Raw genomic sequence first — 27,366 nt, 5'->3', positions numbered from 1 at the left:
AAAGAAGAAACCTAATGTTCTTGCTATTTTTCATTGCCACAGGTAGAGCTGAATAATTCATAGCAATTAATTTATTTCACTGATTTAGCCTTTTGGGGCGGGGGGAAGTTGAGCACAAGTAGTCTGCAGGTAATGGTGGTTTTTTTTTTCATGTTTATTTGTTCTAAATAACTCACCAAACACATTTGAAGTCTAATTTTTAGTTGCAGAGATTTTATTATTATTATGAAATTGGAGAAATTGGGAGAAACTTGGGTAGAACTGCACACAACCCATCAGTGATTATTGCAAATGCAACCCAGTTAGGATCAGACTCAACCTCATCTGTATTGACTGATGCAGTGCCAGTTGCGCTGCATGTTTCTGCTCCCTGTTTGACTGATTGTAATTCTTTAGGGTCAAAATTTCCTTCCAGATATGTTCAGATGTGCAGAATTTGCTGGCTAAATTTTGTCACTAAATGCATATAGAATGGAAAAGGTAAAATGCTGCTGCTGCTGCCTGTTTTGAAACTGGGGATGGGGGGGAGTTTTACTATGGAAGCCTTTGGAAGATCAGGGATTCCTCCTACTGATGGCACCATTCCTGAAAATATTTTCTGTGCAAAGAGAACAATAACACTTCCAACAGGAATGGCATTTTGTATCCAAACACAGATTTAATCGTTTTCTTTTAGGTAGCAGGGAGACAGTGCAGCTTTTAGCATGAGGTGAAATGTTGCGGCAGAAAGACCGTGTGCCAGTCCTGTAGCTCAGGCTGGCTGCAGCTCCCTTTCAGAGTCGCACAGCCCAGACCAGGTAATATCAAGAAACACATGAGGAGGAGGAGGAGGCTGTATGACTGCTGCCTCTGCCTTTTGCTGCTTCTTCCAACGTGCTGCACAGCAGTGAGAGTTGCATAGCACACAATAAATCATTGCCTCATTATGCTCCTTCTGTAGGTTTGTGTAGGGCACCTACTCTAGTACCAGCTCCAGAGGATTATTTGTTCTTCCCAGAAATTCCTCTCAGATACAGACTTCTGTTTTGATTTGTAGAGGAAAAAAGCCTCCGTGTCTTACTTTGAAAATAATTTCTTAGTGTACACAACAGTTTAAATTACAGAACTGCCTCAGAAAATAACTCGGGCAGTGCCTGATTTTAATTTGTAGGTGGATGATTTTTGTTAAGAGGAGGCAAGAGGTTAAAGAAGGTTTTCATGTTTTTGTGACTTGTCAACATGAAATATTAGCAAATGAAACAGTCTTCCTCCCCTCCTTTCTTCCTTCCTCCCTCCCTTCTTGCCTGCCTGCCTCTTTTCTTTCCTTCTTCCCTACTGTCTTTCTTGTGTGCACAGAAGCTGCTGATTCCATACCCTGCCAGATTATGTTGAATTGTTCTCTCTTGTAAAAGAGGCCTAAGTACCTCATTAAAAAATACTGTGAGGTCTTCATTCACGTTTTCTGTATGTCTTTAGCCAGCCCTAGTCTACAGCTGGTGCAGGAGGACATTGGTCTGATTGATAGAATAAGGGTTTTTGACACTTGTTTTTAATTTAAGCAGACAAATCCTCTTAAGAAAAAGTGTTCATTAGTTGGCCTAATTTACTAATGATTCAGCATTGCTGATTTTGATAAAACAGTATTTATTTAGCATTGCACCAAGCAAATGCTGGAATAACCTAGATTGTGTTTGAAGGGCTAGAGCTGAGAGTTTAGAGAGCAGGTGGGTACGCTGCAACACGGCTGGGTTTTGCTGCAGTGTGACAATGTGATCTAGGATCCGATCCAGACTCCTTGGAAATCAATGGAAATTCTACCCTTGACTTTACTGGGCTTTGGATCCTGCTCCAGTTGTGCCAGAGTGGTAATGAAATGGCTCCAACTTGGAGGAAGAATTTTCTGGCTTAACATACTCAGCGTTTTGTGTTGATAGGGTTGTTTATACAAGGGATCCTGACTTCAAGTTTGAATGATTTTCACACATGCCTTGCTGTGATCCTCCCTCCTAGCCCCAGTTCCTTGAAACACAATGAATTTCTGGTTTGTGACATCTCAACTGAACAATGAAATTTCGTAGATGGTTATAATGCAGAACTCAAAATGATTGTGAACTTGCTCAAAATGTGACCTGCCTTCACACAAAAGGTCCCTGAGCTTTCTGAACCTTTTAGCAAAACTGGATGTGTTCAAAGCCATAGTGAAACACAAAGCTAAGTAAGTTTTGTGTAATTCGAGGTTTTGCTATACGTGCTTCTGCACTCCATCTCAGAGTCCTAGATGCAATTCTTTTTTGATCCTAAACTCTTACAAAGAACCTAAGAGCAGAAGATATGCTGAGATCAGGAGCACAAAAGACTTCTTCAACACCCACTGCAACCTGAGTCCCCCATAGACATTTAGGACTCAGCGAGAATTGTACCTAATTCTCTTTGATGGAAGTACAGTGGTGACCTTGTAGATTGATTAAAGATGTGACATTGATTGACTTTGAATGGAGCCACATCCACCCTTCTTCTGCCAAAAAGGCAGTGGCTGCAATGTGAAGCCTCAAGAATGGGGCATTGCTCTTCCAAGTACATGGAAGACATCCAAGGGTAACAGAGTAATGCAGATAATGGGATAGGGTTTCTCCCCTCCTGTCCCTCAGATATCATATAGGTAGGTTTTAGCTATCCAGACTCAGGTGTTAGGAGATTTTTCTTTGATAGCTATTTAAAAGATGAAATAGCTAAGGAAATGAGTTCTTTTTATAGTTACGTAGGATGTGTGGTGGTTGAGAACGTCAGGAAGGACTCTGGGAGCGTTGACTTTGCAGAGACCTTTAATGGCGATGGGGGGATGCTGCTGTGAGGGCCGGCGTGGACCGTGCACTGGAAAGGATGGGTGTGTGGGAAAGAGCTTTAGTCCTGTGGCAAACCCACCCTTGATGATTCTACATGCCGTGACATTGGGGTGTCTAGCTTGAGAGATGCCAAAATACCCCAGTTTTCTATACAAACAATACACAATACCTTAGCAGACTCTGGTTTCCTCAAGGCACTTTGAGCTGGCACTGAGAAGTATTGGCCATGTTTGAAAACTCTAGGCTACTGAACCTGCTATGAACTATCAGAAACCAGAGACAAGGGAGCATTTCTGTTGGAGGAGGTGTAGCAGGTCGGAAACTACGAATCAAAATAATTCATCCTTTTATGTGTAAATCTTCTTCTCTTTGATACACGAATTGAAGATCTGTCTGGTTTCCTTGTAGTTCCTGTAAGCAAGCAGTGTGTGGCTGTGCCCTCCAGAATGCTATTTAAGCGTTATTTAAAGTGCAGACCTGGTAAGGTCATGCAGGCTCATCTGTATGCAAAAACTGAACCCACCAAACCTTACACCTAAAACCAGCAAGCAGGGAGGTCTTGAGTTCTGCGTTTGCTTCCTGACAAGGGTACGGCATGACAAGTGGTGAAGCACCAAAAGTTCAAAGTACTTTCTCAAGGATAACAATAAAGCAAAAAGACACCAAGTCCTGCTGCAGGTGGCTGCTGTTTCAAAGCAGTTTTTTTCAAGCATGACACTGCAAGCCCGTTGCAAGGGGACGTGGACAGGAGCTGCAAACTGTCAGTAATAGCATCGGCAAATGTAGATCCGAGCTGCTAGAAAGACTGAAGAGTCGTTGCAAGAAGCCCACGTGAAAGGAACTGCTCTATCTCACTGAACTTACAGTGACCATACTATAGAATCACAGGATTGTTTTGGTTGGAAAAGACCTCTAAGATCATCCAGTCCAACTGTCAACCTAAGACCAATGTGGCCGTTAAACAGAGTTGCAAGTGCCATGTCCACATGCTTCTTGAACACCTCTAAGGATGGTGACTCCACCACCTCTCTGGGCAGCCTATTCCAATGCCTGACCATACTTTCTGTAAAGAAATTTCTCCTAATATCAAATCTAAATCTCCCCTGACACGTCTTCAAGTAATTTCCTCTCATTCTATCAGCTGATACTAGGAACTTTGCAATGCAGTGTGATTTGTTTTGCTGCTGCTCCAGAGTTGCTCTCTTCTGCCTGAGCACCTTAATCCAGATCCTGTTCAAGTCAATAGCTGTCATGCCTTTCAGAAGGATTATGGCCCTAAATAGCTACTTTAGGAAGTGTACTTTGCTTGGTGATAACACAAAGCAGAGGGTGGATGATTAACACCAATTAGGATTATTTACAAGAACCTGGAAAACAATAGGGCCATAAATCATTGCCTTATCAATTGTGGTTCCTCCCGAGTAATTTAGTCATCGCTGAGCAAACTGTGTTTCACTGTTCCTTGAGATCTAACTGATGTTAGCTGAAGCTTGGGGAAATGTTCAAGGTACAATATGACTTAGGGAAATAGCAGTGCTAGAGAAAAACTTGTAGTGGTTTTCAACATTTTTGTGTTATAAACCCCCAATGTTGTGTTGGGTTTTTTTCCTCCAGAAGCATTTAGTGAATTTAAGATGACCGACACTAGCCTTGTTTCTCTTGGGTTACACTTCAGCTCTGTCTCAGTTTGGAGCTTGGGATGGTTTTACAGTAATCCCCTGGTTGTCTGCATTTGTTGGGCACTAGTCCAGCTGCAGAACAGCTTCAGTGAACACAGATTCCTTCCAGAGGAGACCCAGTAGTGAGCTCTCAATGAAAGCAAGCCAGGGCTTGGTGGGACATTCAGCTCTGATCCCAGAGGTCAGCCACATCACCACAAACTCCTTCAGGGTGTGTTTAATCCTGCTTTGCAAGAGGAAAGCTTTCGAGCGGCCCAGAGCTCCTGGAGTGGCACTTGTGCTATAGAAAGAGTCAAAGGCTTTATGTGACACACATTTTGCTAGTGGCTGGCAGTTCTCATGACCTCTGCTCCTCTTTCTTCCATCAGGACTGCTCCTGGTTCATTATCCTTTTTGTTTATTGACTACCCCATCGTCTATAGCTGTTCCTCCTTGATGCTGTCCTTATTTATTTATTTATTTCTACTTTTATCACTCTTTGTGATCCCTTTTCCAATTTCCAACCTTAGTCTCCCAGAAGACCTGGAGTGGTGATGCCTGGATGCAGAGGAGGTCACACTGCTTATAAATCTGCACCATGAGGAGGCCAAAAGTTTCTTCAGCAGCAAGAGGTAAGCCAGGACTGCTGGTGGGTGTAAGGAACAGAGAGGAATGCCACACACGTTCAAGAAGATGAAGGCAGCATTCTTGAGGATGGAGACTTTGGAGCAGTATCACAGTCTTGTACAGAACGCTTGAAGAGTTCTTCAGGTGGGAACACATTGCCCAGCCAGCTGACTCTTTGGTTTAGTCTGTGGACCTCTGGGGTCTGCACATCAGAAACTGAAAATTCTTGACTTACCCTAAATTTCCTCTCTGTGGACTTCAGATGTGATAGCAATGGCACAAAAAAATTCAGTAAATCTGCTTTGCCATAACTTTTTCAGCCTGCTAACTTTCCCAGGACTACTTCTGCTCATATTACTGGAACTTAATTACATGAGGCTTAATTTCAGTTGCTTGGCCAGCCTGAAAAAACTTATTCAAATGTGAACCACAAGGGCAGAATTTTTGGATCCTCTTTTGTCCTCTTACGTTATGTTTAAATGAAGAAACTGTGCCTGTGAATCTCTGCTTTATTATACCTGTTCCAAGTCAGTCTCACTTCTGGAGAGACTTCCCAGACTTTCAGCAGCTTAAGGGGGAGCACAGACTACCCTTTCTGTTAGAGTTAATGGTTTTGAAAGTGTGCAAACAATAGATATTTGTCTTCTGCTTATGCATTTTCTTGTAAATAAAATGTATTGAGACCAGAGCTGAAGCTACACTGACTTCACACCAGAGAAGAATTTGTGTTGGCATTTCACATGGAAGTGTTGTATCATCTGTGCGTTTCTTCAGTGGATCTTGCAACGTTTCATTGCAGCAAAACAGAGAAGGGGAGGGAGAAGCAAAGGAGGGGCTTAGGAGAGAGAGAAGGTGAAAGGACAGAGATGGGGAATGGTGAAGCTGGAGGATAGCACTGGCTATCAATGCATTACCTGAGAATTCCTGTGATTAGGACTTATGATCTTTCTGACCTCAACATTTCATTATAATCTGCTCCTTAGGTAATAAGTAATAAATGACCTCCAAATTTTGTTGCTTTTGCTCACTTTCTTTACGTTTTGCATCAGTTTGTTCCCCTCCATATGGTCTTATTTCTGTTAAGGCATGAAGAGTTTATGTTTCTGCTGGGGTTGACTTGTCCTTCTGGTATCTCAGTGGTGTCGTTTAGGTAGTGATTGTACCACAGCAATTTGTCAAGTAACACTTCCATCTATCACATCAGGGTGATCAAGAATACATTGCAGCTGATGTGCAAACACTGATGTGTATCTGGAGTTGGGCACCCACCTCCAAGTCAGCAGATAAAAACTCTCCAAAGAGACAACAAAAGAAGGCTTTTTTTAAACACCCCAGCCCACTAGTGGATGATCCTAATGTGCTGGCAGCATGCCCCTTCCTTCCACTGCAGGAATTCTAGCCTGGCTCTGCAGCTTTGTTTCTGGTTTTATTACAGCATGCAGCAGAAATAAAGTAGAAGACTGATTTGTAATAATTCGTGGCACTTTTTTCCTCTGGAGCCTGGGATCACCTTTTTTACCTTGAGAGAGGCAAGTGCAGTTCAGCAGCACAGCTCTTTGGACAGACCTTGCCTCATCAATGTGGTTATGCAGGAGAAGACTCTTTGTAGGGGTTGGCTGTTGTTTCTAGGAGCTCACTGACATCTTCAAGGGCTAAGGGTTCAGCTTCTTCTGTGTGAGAGATGAGCGGAAATGACCTTCACCCAGCTGAGCAGGGAACAACAGGAAACCCTTATGGCCCAAAGCTTCTGCCATTTCCCACCCCCCAGAATCCGGCCCTCAGGGACCGTTTTGATGAACTGTCAGGGTTTCTGTCTGTGCTTAGCTGCTGCAAATATATTAGCAAAGTATGCTGATGATTCGTGGTGGAATGGTGTACACTGATTTAAGTGATGGGCTACCATTCTGTAATGGATTTGAGAGTTCCCAATCAGATTGTACTTCGTTTTATCAAGCAGGGAGCTGGCAGGCTGTGTTTTAATCAACTGATAGCATCACTTGGCAATTGGCATCCAGCTAGTGAACAGAGCGTTTCTCAAAGACCAGCTTGCTAAGTTGCAAACAGCTCTTTTGGTTTTACCTCATCTTTGTTCCATTTAGCCTGTTTCTTTCCCAAATGAAACTTTCAGCTGAAAGTGCAAAAAGATACAGCACATCCCATCCTCTGCTGCTCTGTCACTAGTGTGGGAGGGGGAATGGATGAGCAGAAGACATTTCCTCCATCCTCCAGGAAGCTGTGTTGAAACAACCTCCTGGATACAGTGCAGTATGCCAGAAACCATGCAAATTCAAGGATTGGTACTGGCACAAATTTTTGAGCAGTCACATTGTGTGGATGTGGTAAGTCTATAATGTGGGGCTGCCCCAGGTGAGGTGTTTCCTTTTGCCCTTTGAGTCAGCTTGTTTCATGAACCATTATCTATCTACTTAATCGCCAAAGACATACCCTTTGTTCTGACCTGTGCCAATAGACACCAGGAATGGTTTCCTTTTCTGATAAAATTCATCAGCCTCTTCATTACTTGGGGAAAACCAGCTGCTGTAGAGCATCTTTACCGTGCAAACCCTCAGGTGCCATTGCTGTCTTAATGTCCTGCTCAGGGTTTATGTTCTAGCACAGCTATTGAGCTCTGCAGCCACCTACACCCATGTAGCTGTACTCAAGCAGAGTCAAACCTGGGGAGCTTGTTTGTTGTGCCTAGCTCCTATATAGTAGTTACTGTGCTTAGCAACCCACCTCCAATATAAATATATCTGCTACTCTGAAAAGCAGGCTTTGAAACGCACCAGAAGGGATCACTCCCCCATAAGAATTTTTTTCCAGCATTGCAGAGCTGTTAGGACTTTCAGAGAGAAATGCTTCTCCCAGTTAAGATTCCCATCCAGAGCAGTCAGGATTTCACCCCAGCCTGACCAAACTCAGGTGCAACTTGCTGCGCTGGGTCACAAACTCTCACCTGAAAACGGGTTCTGTCTGAACTGCTCATGAGCTGTGCAGGCAGGGAAGGAGTCAGAGAGCAGCCATCTCTGCAGCTGGCTGCCACCTGGAATATCTTTGCCTAGGGCACCTAATCAGCATTGGAAAATGGCTCACAGGGCTCCTAGCCCAACTGTATTATCCTGGTGGTTTAAAACTGGTCAGACATTTGGGGCCTGCAGAAGAGGCTGTGATTGAAATTATGTAGATAGTCATACTTCCCAAAATAATAAAGGGAGGTTTAAGGAGAAGAGGGGGAAATAGTGCTCTTGAAGTTGCGTTGCAAATCCAGTGTGAAGGAGGAGATGCATGTGAGGATGTAAGGGCCAGATCCAAGTTTATCCAGATGCGGTGAAGATACAAGGAAAATTAACCATCAGCCCTGTAATTTAAAGGAAAATTTAAACTTGCATATTGAGTAGTGTGAAAAAGTGAAAATCAGAGAGACTGAAAAAGATCCCTGTCTCCAGTCAGCACTTCAGCAAACAATGCCACCCACTGCAGGAACTGAAATTTAAGGTTTCCAGTCCCAGAACCCCCAAAAGGGCGTGTGAAAGCAAAGCTGAGAAAAGTCTACAGTCTTCTCTCTCTGGACTGGAGAGCACAGAATTGCCACGGGGTGGTTTGCTGTGTAAACATTCGTACTTGTGTGTTTAACAGATTAAAATAAAAACGTATCTTGCAAACATATTCAATAAGTCAATTTTAAAGCTTAGATACATTAATTAACTTGCTTTATCACAGAGCATAAATGAGTGGGAAAAATTCCCCAGCCAGATATCAAGAGTCTAATCTTGACTTTCTCACTCCTTGGGTTCATTTATTACAGTGTTTGCTTACTTCTATCAAAATCCTGATGATGGAATCATCTAATTTCTGAGAACATCTCCAGGGATAGAAGGCCACATAATATCTCACGTTGTATGCCATTCAAACAGTATCTCCCCAATCATATAATCTGTGGAAAGGGAGTGACACTTGAATAGCAGATCCCTTCTCCTTTTTGTGAATGATTTTTGTTCAGTCCAGTGTACTCTTCCTCATACTATCTGACTCCTCGCAGTTAGGCTGCTCGTCTGCATCCTGGGGAGAAACAGACTGTGATGTATGTCTTGCCTTGCTCTACCTGATTGCCTCATCTTGTCTCACGCTACCTTCTATGAAGATTGGGATTCTCCCTTCTATCTCCAGGCTTTTATTTGTATCGCCTCACTATCTGTGTTTTGTGCCTGTAGGTGCTACTCTGTGAACTGATGAACTGGAGCAGAGAACTGATCCCACTGGAAAAGTAGCTGAAAAAAGCACGAGTTTTAGATTGGTAATTTCATTGGTCTGAGTCACTGCCTTTCTGTGCACAGATCTGCACTATCACAAGGTCAGGATGGATGCAAAGAGACAGGACCTCTCCAGCCAGCATCAGCGCTGACACATGGGCCTGTTGCACTACCCTCACAATTGTCCTCAGCAGTTTCAGGGCAGTTGGTAAAAACCTTAAGGGAGTGTTGTGTGGTCTTCATACATTTCATTGATGTATTAGTGTCCACACAGACAGGGCTTATGTTTTTAAGACCCCTTCCCTGTTATCGTGGAAAGGTGCTGGAACGTGTCCAGAGAAGGGCAACAAGGATGGTGAAGGGCCTGGAACACAAACCCTACGAGGAGAGGCTGAGGGAGCTGGGGTTGTTTAGCCTAGAGAAGAGGAGGTTCAGGGGTGACCTCATTGCTGTCTACAACTACCTGAAGGGAGGCTGTAGCCAGGTGGGGTTGGTCTCTTCTCCCAGGCAAGCAGCAACAGAACAAGGGGACACAGTCTCAAGTTGTGCTGGGGGAAGTATAGGCTGGATATTAGGAGGAAGTTGTTGGCAGAGAGAGTGATTGGCATTGGAATGGGCTGCCCAGGGAGGTGGTGGAGGCACCGTCCCTGGAGGTGTTCAAGCAAAGACTGGATGGGGCATTTAGTGCCATGGTCTAGTTGACTGGCTAGGGCTGGGGAATAGGTTGGACTGGATGATCTTGGAGGTCTCTTCCAACCTGGTCGATTCTATGATTCCCAGAGAAGCTTGCTGGTAACTTCCTTGAGGCATCAGCTTCAATGTAGCAAAGCACACTTGGCTTGTATCAGTCTCACTGTGCCAATTTGTGGAGTCCTTTGAGTGAAAACAGGTTTTTTAGGACATGATCCTGTTGCTCGATCCTGTTGCTCTAGATACTATTTTAGCGTTCAAATCTAAGGCTGAGGCCTCAATGCCAGCTCATCCAGTTGACCATAAAGGCCATAATCAGTTTCATTTTGTATAGTAAATCCATTCCAGATTACCACTTTCAGTGCCTGTTTCTTCAGGTAGACATTGGGTGCCACACTGGCTGATTAACAGCAGGTTATTGTGCCTACCAGTGCAACACAACTTTGCAACAGGGAAATAATCCTGTCCTTTTTCAACACTGAGTAGAACAAAACAAAAAAAAAAAGACAACATCAGGACCAAGCCTGTTCTGACAATTTCTTATTTCCATTTTATTCAGGGGGAAAAAAAAAATCATAATTGAGACTTAAGAAAGAAAGAAAGAAAAGCGCTTCATGACTTTAAGTGTAAAATCCATTTTAGTAGCAGGAAGCCGTTATATGGTTAGAGCAGTTATTTTTATTGTCTGTCTGGGTATAGTTTTTAACTGCAGGCACAGAATAAATCAATAGTGTCATAAAGCTACTCTCACCCTCTGCCCTTTCTAAAGGGACATTGTTCAGTGTCTGCGCTGGATGTGACACAGCCTGCTGCTTTGATGCGCAGAATTGCACCTCGACTAATGTGCTGAGGGAGTGCTGCGAGTGTGACACATTTACCTATCTCTTTGTCCCTATCATCTCAGAGAAAAGCAAAGTAAAACAGATGCACACACAGAAGTGCACTGGAGTTCTGCATCAGAAGAGAGGAGGCTCTTCTGGTTATTCTTTTGCAAATGGTGTTTTTGATGAATTTCTCCTCAGGTGATGTATTTCCTAAGAGCATGCAGCGATCCATAGGAGAGTCTCCACCACTTAAACCTGCTTGTAATCTGCTCCTTAATACAGTGAGGAAGGACATAGCAGGATCTGACTGTAGGAAGCTGAAGCTAGATAACGCTGCTCTGGAATTGTGCTTTTTTTAATAGCAAGAGTAGTTAAGGGCTGGAACAGTTGGCTTAGGAATGTGGTGGATTTAATCATGAGTGTCTTTGTGTCTTTCTGAAGATATGGCAGTAGCTGCAGCAGAAGTTATGGCTTTGATGCTGGAGTTGAGTGGGTGAAGTTCTTCAGCTCTGTTCCATAGGAAACAAATGCAGGTGACTATGCTGGTCCCTTCAGCCTTGCTAATCTATTAAATCCTGGTTTGGAGCCTTTGACACACTGGAGTTTAAAGCAGTCTGGTAGGTTTTCTGAATGGTTTCTGCAGGTGACACATGTTACAAAGCTGAGTCTGACAAACTCTGTCTTAAATGGGTGTCTAGAATTGACACACTTTGTAGTTTAAATGTAAGTCACTGCCTCTGAATGCAGTTGCAGATCCATTTCCCTGTGCAGCTGAGTTCACTGTGCAGTGAGGATTTTCATTTGCAAAGCAGATATGGATCTGAGCTCAAATATGCACCACATGCTGCTAGATACCCAAAGCACAGTTTCCCCAAACAGGGACCATGGAGAAGTGAACCTTTATGGATCAGATTCTGAAGAGATTTGCAGTCAGCAGTGCACATTGTCAAGTTCATTCATCTCTCCTCTCCTTGCTTGTGCATTGCAACTTCCTCAGGTTGGCACTTTTGACAAATGCATGAAAACTGTACTGGTGCTGCAAGTGGGAGGTGGAGACAGAGAAAATCTGTGCTCTGTCTGTAGGACTCTGTGCTGAGACAGCTCTATTTTCACATCTAGTCACAAGCTGATCGGTATTACCTCGGTATTTGTTTTGAGTATGGCTCTCTAGAAATGGAATTGAAGTCTGGATTCGGTGAGATTAAAGAAAGTAAGGCAAAAAATAATGCAAGCATTTTCTGAAGGTAGCACCACTCACATATAGAGAAGTGATCAGCAGGCAGAGAGACCACAGGAGTTGGCACTCTTCTGGTGAGTGTGGCAGTTGTTGACTGTGAATAACATTCATCTGGGTAAATGAATCTTTGTTTTCCTTCTTTCTGCAAAATGCTTAGTGTGGATTTTGATGTCTATAAATACTGATTTGGGTTTTCCTTCCTTCCCACCCCATGTTTTGTTGAAAGTGAAGCCGCCTCGGCCCAGTACTGGTTGCTGACTCCTTCCCTTTGGCTCTTCCCCACCCATGTGGTGCTTGAGCTTGGTCAGTGTGGCCCCTCGGGACACTGGCACTTGGGAAGGAGAATAGCGAGTGTTGGAGAATGAATGAGACCCCAGTATGATAAACAATTTAGGAAAAGAAAAACATGTGAACTTCCCAAATTGTCCAACTTCTTCATAAACAGCCAGTGGCCTCCTGAATATCAGCAAGCAGCAACAATAATAATAAATCAGAGTAAATATCATGTTGCCATCAGTGACAGCAAACCAAACCCACTGCTGTTCAGAAATGAATTGGAGAAAGTATTTCTTAATCTCTTTTTGTATTATTCAGCCAGCTGCAATGATTTATATTACTCTGAAGAAGTCACTGCATGGAGTTGTTACTTAATCATCTGTCTTAGCATCTTGCTATTATCCACATGTGTCTGTGTTCTGGCAGGGGCTCCTGCACTGCTCCCTGTAAGAGTTTCACCATCAGCTGCCACCGCGTTGCTATGCAGTGACTGCACACGGGATGGGGTCAGGGCCCTGCGAGCTTACCCTGGGAATAAACTGATTTAATGCAAGGGACCTCTCAGGGTCTTTCTGCAAGACCTGCTGCCTTTGGGAACAACTCTACTATTAGGAGGACATGGTCTGAAATAGAAAAGCTGTGCTCAGCTGCTGCTGAGAGGGGGCTAGGTCTGTAACAGTGCCTTGAACAGAGGTGTTGTCCCAGGAACCATTTGGTTTGAGCCCATCTGGCTGTCAGTAAGCCACATCCACCAGATGTGAGTGGCTTTAGTACTGGTGTGTGTGTGTGTGTGTTGGCTGGATGCTCCCCTTATGGGTCTGTGAGCACACTGGTTACCAGTGCTGGAAAGTGAAAGGGTGGGGATAAATGAACCTGGGAACATGGCATCAATTGCTGCTGTCTCTGTCAACTTATTACCAAAGATTTATACATGGCACAGTGAGGACTGCGCAGTGACACATTTTAATTTAATTAAATTTCCTGTTGGATTGATGTCTGATCAATCAATAATGTTAATGTTTTTGCAATTTAGAGATTAAAGCTTGGATGAGCGGATATTGAAATACTTTTTTTTCTCTCTGATGCTCAGTATAGGAAGAAGTTTGAAGAATGGGGCATTGCTAGTGTGGGACTTCCCTTTGCTGCATACTCCTTGTTCTGGAAGTCAACAGTATAGAGGTTGCACCAGGGGGGGTTTCAATCTAATAACCACCAAGCTGTCTTCCCCCCATGGGTCTTCTGGTCCCTTCTGGATCCCACTCACTCCTCTGACCACTGCAGTCTCTTGGAGCAGTAAGTTCATCAGTTTAACTGATGCCATCTAAGCTGCCATCCAGGGGACAACGAGATCCTGGTGTGGATCTGAATTTAACATGTCTTGAAGCTCTTGCCTGCCCAGATTTCTCACAGATGAGCTAATTATGCTCCACCCTCTTCAGATAAAGAGATGCTGTAGCATGTCGACAGAACCCTCTTTTTTCTCTTACTGCCTTGTTTCGTTTAGTGCCTCAAATGTTTTAGTGGTGAGGTCAGGAAAGGCTTTAATTTATTCAAGGAAGTTTTTGTATACTGACTTCTCCATGAAGTGTTGGGGTCTTACACAACTCTAAAGACTCCAGGGAAAAAAACCCACAATCCACATTTTTAAACTTAGGAAAGTCTGAACCCAAATTTCTTCTGAGTGGCAGCCATGACCATAGTCTTAGTAATTCAAACTAATTTGTCAGATCTTAACACCATTAAAGGTTGGACTGTGAGAAATCCCAGCCTGTCTCTGAGGTCTGCACGCTCAGGTGTCTCTCTCTGGACTCCAGGTCAGTACCATAGCTGGCTCTATGCTGTGTGGGATCCTCACTGTGCTTAGGGGAGCCTTAAAAGGGGCAGTTTCTTTAAAATTTGTTAAATCTATATCTCTTCTTTCACTTAAGGACACTCTGGTGGCTCCTCGCTGTGTAACTGTCCCTCAAACAACCCCAAAAGAACACACAGAGGAAAGGAGGAGAAGGAAAAGAAAGAGCAGCTCATTTTCCACTCTAGCACAGACACCTGAGGGGTAGAAGTCAGCAGCTTTTTGACAGTACAAGAACTCGGTAACTTAAAACAGGAAGCAAAAGAAATACCACAACCAAATAACTTTGCCTTGACCTCCTCATAAGAGAGTCAATGACTTTAAAGTAAACTGGAACTTCTTGCTGAAATTTATTTGGATGTCAGTTGCTCCTTACCTCATTAGAACAGCAATATTCAGGAAAGTGCCAAAAGATTTAGGCAGGCTGTTGGAAGCAGTGAAGCTAATTTGAGGGGAATGGCAGTTTGCTCTGCAAGAGTCTCCTTTAGGTTTGTGCTGTGAGTAAGGAAAGGCTTTGCAAATGTATGAGTCACTATCAAAATACCCTGTGCTGTAGAATTTCTTTCACTGTAATGCACCATGTGCATGGGGGTTGTTTCTTTCTCTCTGATAAGGTACACCAGACACCCCTACTGCTCCGGGTGAGGGGGAGCCTAGGGGTCCTCACCCGTGGCTGGGGTGGGAACAGTTGGCAGGGAGGGGGGCAATGCCTGTGCATGCTTGTGTGCATACGTGTGTGGGCAAGGCAGGGAAGAAAGAGAGGTTTGTTTCTTGGAACAGACTGAGGAAAGTAACCTACTGCTGAAACAATGATTTTTGTAGTCCTACAACTTTTAACACTTCAGCCCTCAAATATGATGCCCTCCAAGGCTGATTTTTGAAGACAGGACCACTGTAAATTGGTCCAACTTGTTGAGAGATCATTTGAGAATTATTTTTTCATCTCCTTCCTCTTTCCCCTTTTGTCTTATTTCATCTTTCCTTGTGTTTGCCCTCATAAAGAAGTAAAGCGCTGAGAGCAGCCCAAGCTTTGGCCGTGTTTGATTGCAGAATGTTTGTTATCTAGAATCCCCTTTGTTGTTCAATGTGCCACCTTGTTTACTGGCACATGCTGGATTAGGCCCTGGCCAATTTGCTAGCTCAACCTGCAAGGAAGTGAGAATGCAGAGCAAAGGTTCTGAAAGTTGTTCATTTTGCCCTGAAGAGTAAATTCCTGTGGGAAAGTCATTTATGATCTGGGAGAGCTGTTACTTATGAGCTGGTAAAGTAACTTTAGCTGGACTTTTACTACCTTCAGCAGCAAGCATCCATGCTGAAGCCAGGAATGAGCCTTGTCTTGCTAGCTGTGATGCAGCAGGATCTGTAGCTGAGCCACATGGTTTTTTGGCTTGGATTCATCTTGTTTCCACGCAGTGTGTTTAAAAAGAAATAACTGATTTCTGCTTGGGGTGTTGGCAGTCAAGTCACGTTGTTTCAAGCAACTGCATGAGCTTGCAGTAATGTGTGCATGTATAGGACCAGGGTGGTTTCTAGCATAACTTGGGTACCCTGCTGGAGACCTGTTCCCTCAACTTTATCTGTTCCAAATTTAGCCATCTCATCCATGCCAGTCATCCAGCATCCCTCCATCTATGAGTGCACTGAATTCACCCTTTCAGTGAGCTGAGCAAGACTTAATTTTCTGTTTAAATTGGGTCTTTCTAAACTTTAGAGCAAGAAAGCTCCTTTACCTTTTACCATATTCAGCCTGAGAAGAGACCTTCTGTGTTACAAAGATCCCAGTCAGTCCATCCCAGTCATCAAATTAGGATCCAGATTATTTCTTTCATGCCACTGTTTAATGCCTCTTCCAGGTCATAATATATGTGTGTGAGTAGGCAGCAGCAGTTAGCACTTTAATGCTGGCCACAAGTAGCCAGAGCCACTGGGTTTTGTGTTAGCTATAGGGCTAAGCAAGTTCTCCATCATGTCTGGAGGAAAAGCACGTGTTTCTGACCTTTAATTTGGGGAGCAGATGATTGTGTCTTGACAGTCATTGACTGCATTTATGATTATGCCCTTGAAAAAGGTTTGGAGAAGCTGCATGCCCTCCTGCTGCCATGCAGACAGTCCTAGCACCTCTGAGCTGCTTGCCAAGGCTTCGGTTATGTCTTGAGCACTTTTTGTTCATTATATTTTCAAAACCTAGGAGAGATGAAAGCAAAAATAAGTCTGTGGGAAAAAGCCCCATCAGAGTGGTCTTCACTTTTGTTGAGAAATGCTCAGAAGAGGAGACTTGGTGGTTAGGTTCAGACCAGGAACCTCAAAAAGTGGTATGGAAGATGGAGCAAAATGGTGAGTTTCTCCAAGGGGAAGAAATGCTCCTGTTTCTACACCAGTGCAAAAGATCTGGATTTCCTAGGTAGAAGGGAAATAAAGAAGAGGAGAGATATGTGGGTTGTGCTTTCCATGTATATTTTTAATTATGGCACATCTATCATTCTTAGCACTGCCTTGAGCAAAGAAAAATAAGCCAGCAAAAGCAATAGCAAGATTTCCACACATGTAACCAGTCTCAAAATCAATGGGGGTTCAGTATCTAAATACTTTTACAAACCTGACCACTAGTTCCCTGAGGCCCTCTGTGAATATCACAACCCTAAATCCTAGTGGATGTACTGATGTTGCTCAGCCCCTGGAAGGCAGGGAGTTGCAATCAGGACAGCGTTTGGTTTGTAATGCAAAGGCCTGAAAAAATGTTCACTTTAAGGCTGGCTGGCTTAAAGCTGCATGCTCCTACTCTTCACCATCTCTTTGGGCGCAGGTAGTGTTCAAACAGTTTGGCAGGGACTGGGATATACTAGAGAGTATCCAATGGAGGCTATGGGGATGATTAAGGGACTGAAACATCTGTCTGATGAGGGAAAGCTGAGGGACCTGGGACTGTTTAGTCTGAGAGGAGATCTTATTAATGTTTGCAAATATCTGAGGGGTGGGTGTCAAGAAGAAGGGACCAGTCTCCTTCCAATAGTGTCCTGTGATAGGATGAGAGGCAATGGATACAAACTGGGACACAGGAAGTTCCACCTCAGTATGAGGAAAAACTTACTCTGATGATGACAGAGCACTGAAACAGGTTGCCTAGAGAGGTTGTAGAGCCTCCTTCTCTAAAGACTCCTAAGAGCTCTCTGGATGCATTTCTGTGTGACCTGCCCTGCGTGATCCTGCTTTAGCAGGGGCACTGGATTTGATCATCTTTAGAGGTCACTTCCAACCCCTAAATAAAAGATAGTAAATAGTAATGTGTACCAGCAGTGAGTGAGAGGAGGCTGGTGACTGTCCAGGAGTGCTTTTGAGTAAAAGTTCATTATCCCCCTTGCATGTAAATACTTTACAGGGGGAAATGCAAACCTTCACTAGCTCTTGGTTGGAAAGGAGGAACAAAGGACGTTTATACTTATTCCTTTGCATACAAACAGAAACAATAAATATTCAGGCAACTTAAAATACAGTTTTCACTGTAGATGTGGGGATCCACCAAGGTTGTGCCACGGGGTAGATATGAACAAGGAATGTCTCTGTGCCTCTGTTTCCATCCTGCCAAGCTGGTACCGCTGCATGTGCTTGCCTGGCTGCTGCGCACTAGAGGTAGCGCACCCAAGGTTAGGTTACACGAGTGACTTGCTTAGCCAAGGTGACTCCTCTCATCTGTTACATATCATAGGGTTATAAATAACAGAGCAACCTTCGTTTGATCAGGTGAGGGAGGCTGTCAGCCCCCTCCTTCCTTCGGGATGCTGAAGCAATTACAGGCAGGAGGAAGCCAGCAAGCACTTGTGTCTTTACTGCAAGCAGAGGGTTGAGTTGACAATTTGCTCCTCTTTATTTAGAGTTTATTGATAAAGCTAGCCCATTTTTCTGCTCCTGTAAAGGCCTAATTCCTCGAGCCTATCAAGCGTGAGCTATGTTTACCTTCCAGGATTAGCTGGGGTTGCTTTCAAAATCAAGGAGTATATTTCTGTCAATGAAAACCACTATGACAAGGTCTGTCCCCTGAAACAAACGGCCTGTTCTGTGGAGGCTTTAAATAGGAGCAATAATGATAGTGAGCAGCACTGAGTTGAATAATTAGATTGTTCTTCATAAATCCTGGAGTGAAGACTTCCAAGCAGGTCCATTATGTGTGTCGTATGTTAGCACTGAGCTTTATGTGGTGTGGACACCGCTCCGTGCCGGGCTGCAGTGATAGGTGAGTAAATCACCAAAGATTGGGACAGGAGGAGCATGGCTTCTTCCCCTCCTGCCTTTTTCCCCATGGAGATCATCTGCTCTGAACTGCAATCACTGCTATTATTTATTTTGTTGCTCAAAGAGTTTTCGAGAGGACTAACTGGAGTAGTCTTTGAATATGTATGGTTTGTTTGTTTATATTCAGAGGCTGGAAAACACACATATTTTGTTCATGTCCCCAGACTGGTTCATTTACTGATTCACTTAAAACATCCTTGCAGATCCGCTGAGAGATAAGTTCTTCCTTAGAGAGATGCAGTTGCATAACAGCAGCTGGGTATTATCTCCACATACCCTTGGTGGTATTTCCTCTTGCCAGCTGAGAACTGATCTTTGCTTTTTTAAAAGAAAATGTCTTTCTCCTCCCTCCCCTTTCCATTACTCAGGTTTTCTCTTTGCTCTCTGTGTCAGTTATGGAAAGAAATCTCAGATGGGCAGATGTCATTTTCGCCTAATCCTGATGGGTAATTTTTAGTCATTTTGGAGGAAACCTTAAAAAGTAGCAGCCTTTGCAGTCAGGGACTTGAACCCACCCGATGCACAATGCGTGTGTGTGCTCAGGCAAGCACTTCTGCTCGGACCCAGATGCCCTCCATTCGCTTGGAAACAGACTGGTCAGGCCTAGTTAAACTGTGCTGGTTAAAAGAGTCAGAAATCACATTATTCCCCCTAGAACAGAGTGTACACTTAACTGTTTTGTCTGCCAGTAAGAATGGTCTGTCACTGTAGCTGAGTGGCAAAGGATGCTCTGATGATAAATAAAACACCCTTGTCCCATGTGTCCTGACTCTGCAGCGCCCTTTCCAAGTGCCTCGACTGTGAAGATATGGCACCTGCCTTTGAACCCTGTCCTTTGTTAGGAGTAGCTGATGGGGTCTCACAAGGGAAGGGGCCTGTTACACAGTATGGCTGGGGACAAGCAGGAGCCATGAGCCCCCTTCTGATCAAGGTCGTGGTCTGCTGCCAATCTTCAGCTTGCACGCGAGCATTAGGACAAGGTTTGGGCTCAGCTCAGTCGCCAGTTCCTCTGCGACCCGTGGTGTTCTGGTACTGACAGCCGTGCTGCTGTGTCACCCGTCGCTTGTCCTGGGTATGGAAAGTCCTCCAGAGTCAAAAGGCTGCCAGGATAAACAGTGTTAAACATTTTATAAGGCAATTTAGGTGATAATTATCAGAGTAAAAGAAAAGTAGAATCCATATTCGTTTGAAGGTGTGCCGTGCTTTGCCTTCCTGGTAGCATAAGAAACCCCTCGCTGGGTTGTGCAGCTCAAGCGTGAGAGCTCTGAAGGGCACCTGTCTTGTGGCATTGTAAGGGCACGAGTTCCATGAGTTCCTGTCCCTAAGAGGTTTGCAGCCCTGGGATGCAGTGCTGCCTGCACCCTTGAACACAGCTGTGGGTGATGCTGCGGCGGAAGCCAGCCCCACGCCTCCCTTCTCTGCTTGGGCAGCCAGAGCCTGGTCGCAGAGTTTCTTCGCTTGACCCCTTCTGGATGCCAGGCATAGCTGAGAGGCAGGACACCAACCAAAGGTGATTTTCAGGTGGGATTTGGGATGTGATGGGTGGCTGTGGTAGTTTGAGGGATGCTGGGTCTCCCTTAACAAAACCGTAGGGACAGAGGCCCGCCCCAGAGGGACAGACCTGCTTGTCCCAGGATACTGTAATGTTCTATTCTGCCTTCTGGGATCGTAGCTTAGAAGGCAGTGCCTGGCTGAGCACCGTCACTTCTCTTTCCTGCCTCTCCTGCCTCTCTTCTCCAGGTACAGCACGTTCCTGTCTCATGGTTGGTCAGGGAGATGGCTCCTGGCTGGCAGGGAATTGAGCTGCGTCATGCGGCCTGCTGAGGGCTCTGGTAGGCCCCAGCTGGGGAGGGCAGTTTCGGCCTCCCCTCAGGCTGGCTGAGGGTGGAAGGAGTGGAGGATTCTAGAAGGCCAGTTTGGGGTTAATGAGTTTTGTATTTATTCTACCTGATTGCTTTTGTGTATATGCTCTTGTAAATGGGACAGGGTAGTGAAACATTGGCACAGGTTACCCCCAGGTGGTGGATGTCCCACCCCTGGAAGTGTTCAAGGTCAGGTTGGATGAGACTCTGAGCAACTTGACCTATTGAAGGTGTCCCCTCTCACTGCAAGGGGGATTGGACTAGATGACCTCTAAAGGTCTCTTCCAACCCAAACCGTTCTGTCATACTGCAATTCCTAGGATCTGGCCCTTCTTTAGGCTTGTTCTGCTTCGGGCTGAGCTGCCTGTAGGTGGGCAGGCACTGTGCCCATCAGGCAGAGCCAGCAGGGAGGATGTCCTCCAGTGAGTGTGTCTGTCCCTAGTCTGGGCACCATGTGGCGTTTGTCCCTTGGGCACAGTAGTAGTTCAGGTGATAGCCACAGCTTGTAAACGGATTCGTTAGGTAAAAGTCCTCCTGTTATCTAAGAGTCTACATTCCCCCAAAAAAGCAGTTTGAGATAGTTTAATGTTGCAGGTTCTGACCTGTATGTTGGTTAGGAGAAGAGATACTGAGCAGAGCTTTGGGCAGATGTGGGCACTCCTGTCCCATGAGAGGCAGGTCAGAGTGCACAGTCAAATCCAAGAATCCTGTGCCAAGAGCAATTTATGCTCTGTAAAAGTGGAGTTAGGTCTTTTTAGCAGGGTCCAGGCTGGTAAAACTGGTCCCAGTTTGGAGATGGGGCTGAGTCATCAGCCCCACTCCTTGTTGCACCCTTTGCTTCTGGCAGAGATCTGCTGATCTGTAATGGAGCTGGACTGAGGCACTCAGGACACTCAAAGGAAACGGGAGAAGTGTCTGTGGACATTAGATGATTCAGAGTTTGCTGGCAGCTGAACAGAAGTTTTCTGGACTTCAATTTTGAACTTGGGCAGCTTTATTCCACCCTGTTCCCACAGTGGGCATCTCCATCCTCATGAGCCTGACCTTAGCACTATATTAGCACAAGGCATTAGTGGCACTTGCCTGCCTCATAGGTATGCTGCAGGGTCAAACACAGCCTCAGAATTGGGACACTTCAGTCACAGGACCTTGTAAGAGCCTTAGATACACTGAGTTCATGATGCAGAAGGTAAGGTTCTAATTTCAAAAGGTTCTGGGCAAGCCAAAAGCTGGCTTGTTACCATTTGATTTTGCTCTTGCTCCTTACATCTGCTGACTGGTCTGATGCCAGGCACCTTCCCAGTGCTGGTAGCTCTTATTACAATAAAGGCAGCTGAGGTTTTTTTTCATGCATCAAAACCTCACTCTCTCAAGATCAAGAAATATTTCTACTTGTGTGTGAAAACACAAGGTGCTCTTTGCTCTCCAAAGATTACTTTATAAGCTTAAAGCACATCAGGCAACAAAATGTTTGTAGATTGTTTGAATTTCCTAAAGTAGGTTTAATAAATAAAGACTTAAGGCTGAGAATGCTGTCTGTATGCAACAGAATTTCTCATTACATTTCATGCCTATTTCAGATTTATGAGGATATGCTGGTTTAACTCCTTTCTGATGCTGCTTCTTAATACAACCAGATTTGCCAGATTAGTAAAGGTATGTGAAACAAAAACCTGGGATTAGATTTGCAGGAAGTCTGTTATTTATACTAGATAATAGTTAGATATTCAACCAAGACAAAAGAAATCCCCTGTCACAATAACAAATCCATTTAAATATCCATTTCCAAAGCAATCAAACCACTGCAGCAGCACGGTGAGAACTATCTAACAGTAATGTATATTTCTATAGTAACTTTCACCCTAAAGAATCCAGAACCTCCAAAAAGATGAGGATGGGAGGTGGCTCTGTGGTGAAGACACTGGGGTTTTGGAGCAGCCCTGACAAGGTCACTGGAACAAACTTGCCTTAATCAAAAGCCTCCTAGCATCACCGGAAATGTGAGATGTGCTTCCAGTCGCGCTGCTGTGCCTGTGGTCAGCACGCACGGGCATGAGAGGTGAACTTTGCCTCTCTTTGCAAAGGGTCCAACAACAACAAAGGAAAAAAATCTGTTTCCCCTTTTAAAGGCATAAACAGGACAAAAGTGCTGCTTCAGCCTGGGGTTGTTCTGCTTTATGAGGCTGTTCTGCACTGTGGATTCACAATCAGAATAATGTTGCAAGGGGATTTTTGGAGTCCTTTGAACAACACTAAAGTTTTGGAGTCTCCATCTTTGGAGGCATTCAGTGGCCACTTGGATGTGTTCCTTGGTAATTCACTCTAGGTTATTCTGCTCTAGCAGAGGAGTTGCAGTAGATGATCCTCATAGGTCCCTTTCAACCCCTGCCATGCTGGAATGTTGTGATTTTTGCTAAATCTTAACAGAAGCTCGAACTGAAGTCAGCTCAAGCTACAGACCAGTGCTTGTAGTGATGATTTATGTATTAAATGCAGCTGATCTGTTAGTTTTATTATCTTGATGTGGTTTCAATGTTCAGTTTTTCACAAGAGCAGCAGCCAAGTGGCAGAGAAACCAGCTCTGAACATGTGTGCATGCCTTAAGAAACATGACTCATATATGATGGTACAGGCAAGGATCTGACTAATCAAGTGCTTTGTGGGGTGCTGTCGTTCCGTCGCTTCCAGTATGACAGAGTCATCTGTAGCCAGGAAGCTTCCGCCGAGCTTTGGTGTGTTATCTGCAGGAACTTTTTCTGCCTTATCTGTGGAGAATTGATCCATGCAGCCTCTCTAGAGACCTACATCAAATATTAATTTTGCCTATTTGTTCAATGTAATTAGCAGGTGTGATTAATCAATTAATCAATCTGCGATTCCTATCTGTGCTACAAACAGCTTGCTGTGCTATGGAGAGATGCTGCCAGCAGCCATGCTGCAAACACCTCTCAGCTCCCTATTGCACAGGCCCTTCCTGACCCTACATCGAGGTCTGCAGCTACTGAACTCTAAGCCACTGGTGCCTCTTGCAGCACAAAGTTCCTGGAGAGCACAATAGCATTGGTGAAGCCTTCTGATGAGGATCTTGCTGGCCCTGTCACCTGCAGAGCTGGGACAGCTCTGGTGGCTTGGCTTGCCTTGCCATGAAGATGAGAGGCAGAAAGATGCCTTTAGAGAGTCATCTAGGTCTCTGCTGTGCAGATGGGCTGGAAAGCTAGGGCTGTGCTGGGTCACCTTGCCAAGTGGTCACCATATCTCCAGGCAATGCTTTATTTTGCCTGTGTCTAGATGAGATACAGCAAAAAAGAGCCAAAAGTGGATGCATTTTTTATAGCAGACTTCTGCTGATCTTCCAGCCCAGTCTTGCAGGTCTCTTCCAACCTGGTTGATTCTATGATTCTATTAAGGGTGCAGGTAGGTCTTGTCAAGTTCAGGTGGAACTGAAGTTCTTTAAATGCTTCAAAATGCCAGACTTTGGGACTTCTGCTAAGTGGGCATCAGGCAAAATCCCAGCTCTGTACTCAGGCACTAAATGAGCTGTTAAATTTAGCTTCAGAGGAAGTGGTGGATTTGATGGGGAGTAAGAAGTCTTGATTGTGTTGCACAAGGGAACAAGCACCTTTGGCGTTCCCATTCCCTGGAGTTCTTACTTGGGGGCAGTGGGAGGGATATGACCACGAATATTACAGGCAAAGCAGGGAGTCCCAGTGCTAAATTGCCATGTACAAGACTTGACATTTCCTGCTGGCAGACAGTGAGGACCTGGAGGAGCAGCATGGCAGGACCTTGGGCTTTGCTTTAGCCACAGGCAGAGACCTGAACTAGCCTTTGGCAGGATGACCATTTTCATGGGGTCCAGAGCTGTAGAAGACATGCTGAGGGACATTACTTTAGTCTCCAGGTTGTACAGTGTTTGTTCCAACACTATGGTAGCAGCTGATTAGTAAAAGTGTCTTGACTAAGGCACTGGGTCACACAGCTGAAGTCTGTTTGACTCCTCTCTGAACCACTGCCCCTTTTCTATTGTCATATTCTGGAACATCTTTATCCTGTCCTGCATATTTGTCTCTGCTTTCCACCTGCTATTGGGCGTCTTCCTATTTTGCATCTTGTCCACCATCACCCTGGAGAACCTGGAGACCAAGATGCACATCTGTCAAGATAAGGTATGAATGTAGCACAGGAGCAACCACACTGATGCCATGTTCTGACAGCCTCTGGGTCTGCCTTACATCCTTTTCCCAGTCTGTAAGCTTCTACCTCAACAAACCCTATCACTGTGACATCTGTCCTCTGGCCAACCTGACCTTGCCCTGGCCTAGCATGAGGTGCTTTTTTTTTTCATTTATTGGGCTCATTGGGCCTGATTTCATTCCTGTGCATTGTATGCTTTGCTGACCTGGGAAGATTTGATGGTCCACAAAGGCAAGTGCCCCCAAGAAGATGAACTGGTCTTGGTTTCGGTGTGATTTTTGGATTAGAACCACCCAGAGTAGCACTTTCCTTAGAATAGTTTTTCTGTGGAGTAAAAAGTATGAGTCTCTCTCTGATGCCTTGAACTGTCATCATAATAACCTCAAATATAGCTGTCTTCACCACATCACTGTCCTCCTCTCTGACCCATAAAGTTTTACCATTACAACCTGCCCTTAATCACCTAACCATTTCCTTAGTCTTTCAAGGACAATGGTTTTTATGCCATTCTTGCTAACCTTAGGTATTAGTCTACCATCCTGGGCTGCGTTTAAATGACTTTTCTGAAATCTATGTGGATTAGCTCCACTGCTTCACTCCTGCCTGTTTTTCATGGTAGCTCCTAAAACAAATTCTGCCAGATTTGTCAGACAAGATTTACCCTTTATAGGGCCAGGCAGATACACTTTTTTTATCTGTTCATATTTCTCCAGATGTTAGGTGATCTCACCCCTGCTAACATCTCTAACATCTCTGATGAAAAAAAGAATCACATTCTGCAGGTTTGGGGCCAGATTTTCAGGTGGTGGGAGCGAGTGTGAGTGTATGCATCAGTTTTTACAAGCTGATTGTATCAGCTGATAATCTACTGCAAATACGTCATGATTTCTGCCTATCTCCTCTCATAGATGCCTGAAGATAACTGCTTTACATCAGTTTCTTTACCTCTTTTTATCTCTAAGAGACGACTCAAAACTTCTATTATTGGGCAGTTATGCTTTCCTGCTGTTGCATTAAGCTTCTGCACTCAGCCCTGCCTCCTTTTTACTGGTATGAGTTTGCTTTAGTGATTATTCATGTTCTCAGTTCTACCCTGCATAATTGTCACAGGAGACTTTGCTTCTGTGTCTGTCGTCTTACCTCCAGGATCCCCCATGAGTGCCAGCCAGGGGAGATCTTTTCATTCACCTCATTTCATTCCCTTTCCCTGTGTTATTAAGCTCTGTGGACCACCTCTCAGCGCTCCAGCAGCCCCCCTGTTAATCTTGTCTCCTTTACCCATTTAAAAGAAACCTTTTACTGTTTTGATTCACCCCATGGGCAATTCTTCTCTCTCTGTCATATTTGGTTTCCTAATCAGCTTTTTACATCTTTGCAGCTTTGCTTTATAATCCCTTTCATCCCCTTAATATTTGCCTTCTTACCTATGTCACTTGCCTCTTTCTTCTCTTCGATAGCTTTTATGACTTCCTCAGTCATCAGCCCTCGCCGGAGCGAGCGCTCGCCCATCGCCGCCTGACAGAGATGGCTGTTTCCAAGGGCTGCACTCATTTCCTGGGTATGAGCTGCCGTATGTAAACGAGGGCTCAGTGAATAGGCACCAGTGCCTCTCATATTGACTTTTATTTCTTTCTCACTGCTGTTTGCTCCTGAGCAAATGGCACTATTCTCACACGCACTCATTGCTCCACTTTTGTTTCTGACTAGCTGGGCGATTTTATCTTTTGTCTCTTTGGAGAGCGAAAGCTACCCCAAAGCAGAGAGCCACCGTCCAGACTGGCACGGGTCTGTTCTTGGAAGTCTACAGAGGAGATTCCCCAACCTGTCTGGGAAGCCTGTTCCATATTCCATCACCCTTACAGTAAAGTAGTTTAACATCCTGTGTTCCAGTCTGTATCCATCGCCCCCTGCCCTGCCACAGGACACCAATGTTCCATTTCAGAGAAACTTTAAATGCTGTGAGACCTGAACGGGCCCATTCTGCTCTCAGGATAGCTCTAAAATCCCCTCTGCCACTGACAGCTCAACATTCTTAAAAAGAAAGTCAGTGGTGGTGGATTAAGCATAGAAAGGGTAGCAGTGAGAGTTACAGGACTTGCTTAAGGCCATCCAGCAGGTAAGTGGCAGAGAAGGAAACAGACTTTGCTCTTCTACACAGGGCTGTGTCCACCGAGCCAGGATAATTCCTGGCGAAGCAGCAACAGTGAGACCACAGCATCAGATCATCACTCATTTGGTTTTATTTGTCCCAGCACTAGGTGATGAAATGCAAATGGTACAGGGCAGATGCACAATTTCAAACCCCCTATCTGTGACAACTCAAAAATTCGAGCAGGATTTTCTCTCCTTCTGCAGAGCAACGCTTCTAAAGCTGCATAGAGGCACAGAAAAGGGTGTTCCAGGGGCACACAAGCTCAGGGAAACCTGATTTTGCAGAAATGTCTTAAACAGCTTTGCTCAGTGATGTAAAAAATAGTTGCACACGTGCCTCTATGTGTGTATATATAGACACGGTTTAGGCAGTACAGGTTACAATGACTACTGTAGTCTCTAACTCTCCAAGCTGAGAAATTAGCGAGGAGGGAAGAGGTGAAACAGGAGGAAGACCCAGAGATGTCTGTCGTGTCATGCCCTGCCCTGTGCCCAGCCCAGGTGCATATATCTGGCAGCCCCCCACACAGGGCAAGGGCTGCAGGAAGCCTGGAGCAGAGGCACGCTAAGCATGCACCTAGCTATTAGCAGGGCTGTCCTCTCCCTCCACGAAAGGTTTTGGCCAGTGGTGAGCAGTGA

At 44.8% G+C, this 27,366-nt stretch overlaps 1 protein-coding gene across 15 annotated transcripts in view; it reads left to right on the top strand.

The window, feature by feature from the left end:
• The window catches only part of MAF (MAF bZIP transcription factor), a 204,418-nt gene that overhangs the window by 57,960 nt on the left and 119,092 nt on the right, over positions 1-27,366 (top strand). For 2 of the 15 annotated variants that reach the window (XR_010305970.1, XR_010305971.1), the window contains exon 3: positions 21,963-22,038. The exons of 8 other annotated variants lie outside the window; for them this stretch is intronic. The gene's annotated coding sequence lies outside the window, so the exon portion shown is untranslated. Of the gene's footprint in view, positions 1-5,010; positions 6,121-9,318; positions 9,471-13,474; positions 13,817-21,962; positions 22,039-27,366 lie in introns of those variants that run through there. 5 more of the 15 variants (XR_010305969.1, XM_064159968.1, XR_010305967.1 and 2 more) reach the window with 3 other exon arrangements.

The sequence above is a fragment of the Pogoniulus pusillus genome, chromosome 20 (assembly GCF_015220805.1).
Source record: "Pogoniulus pusillus isolate bPogPus1 chromosome 20, bPogPus1.pri, whole genome shotgun sequence".
NCBI lineage: Eukaryota > Metazoa > Chordata > Aves > Piciformes > Lybiidae > Pogoniulus > Pogoniulus pusillus.
Note: the sequence above shows the minus strand (reverse complement) of the source record. Positions and strands in the feature narration are given on the sequence as shown.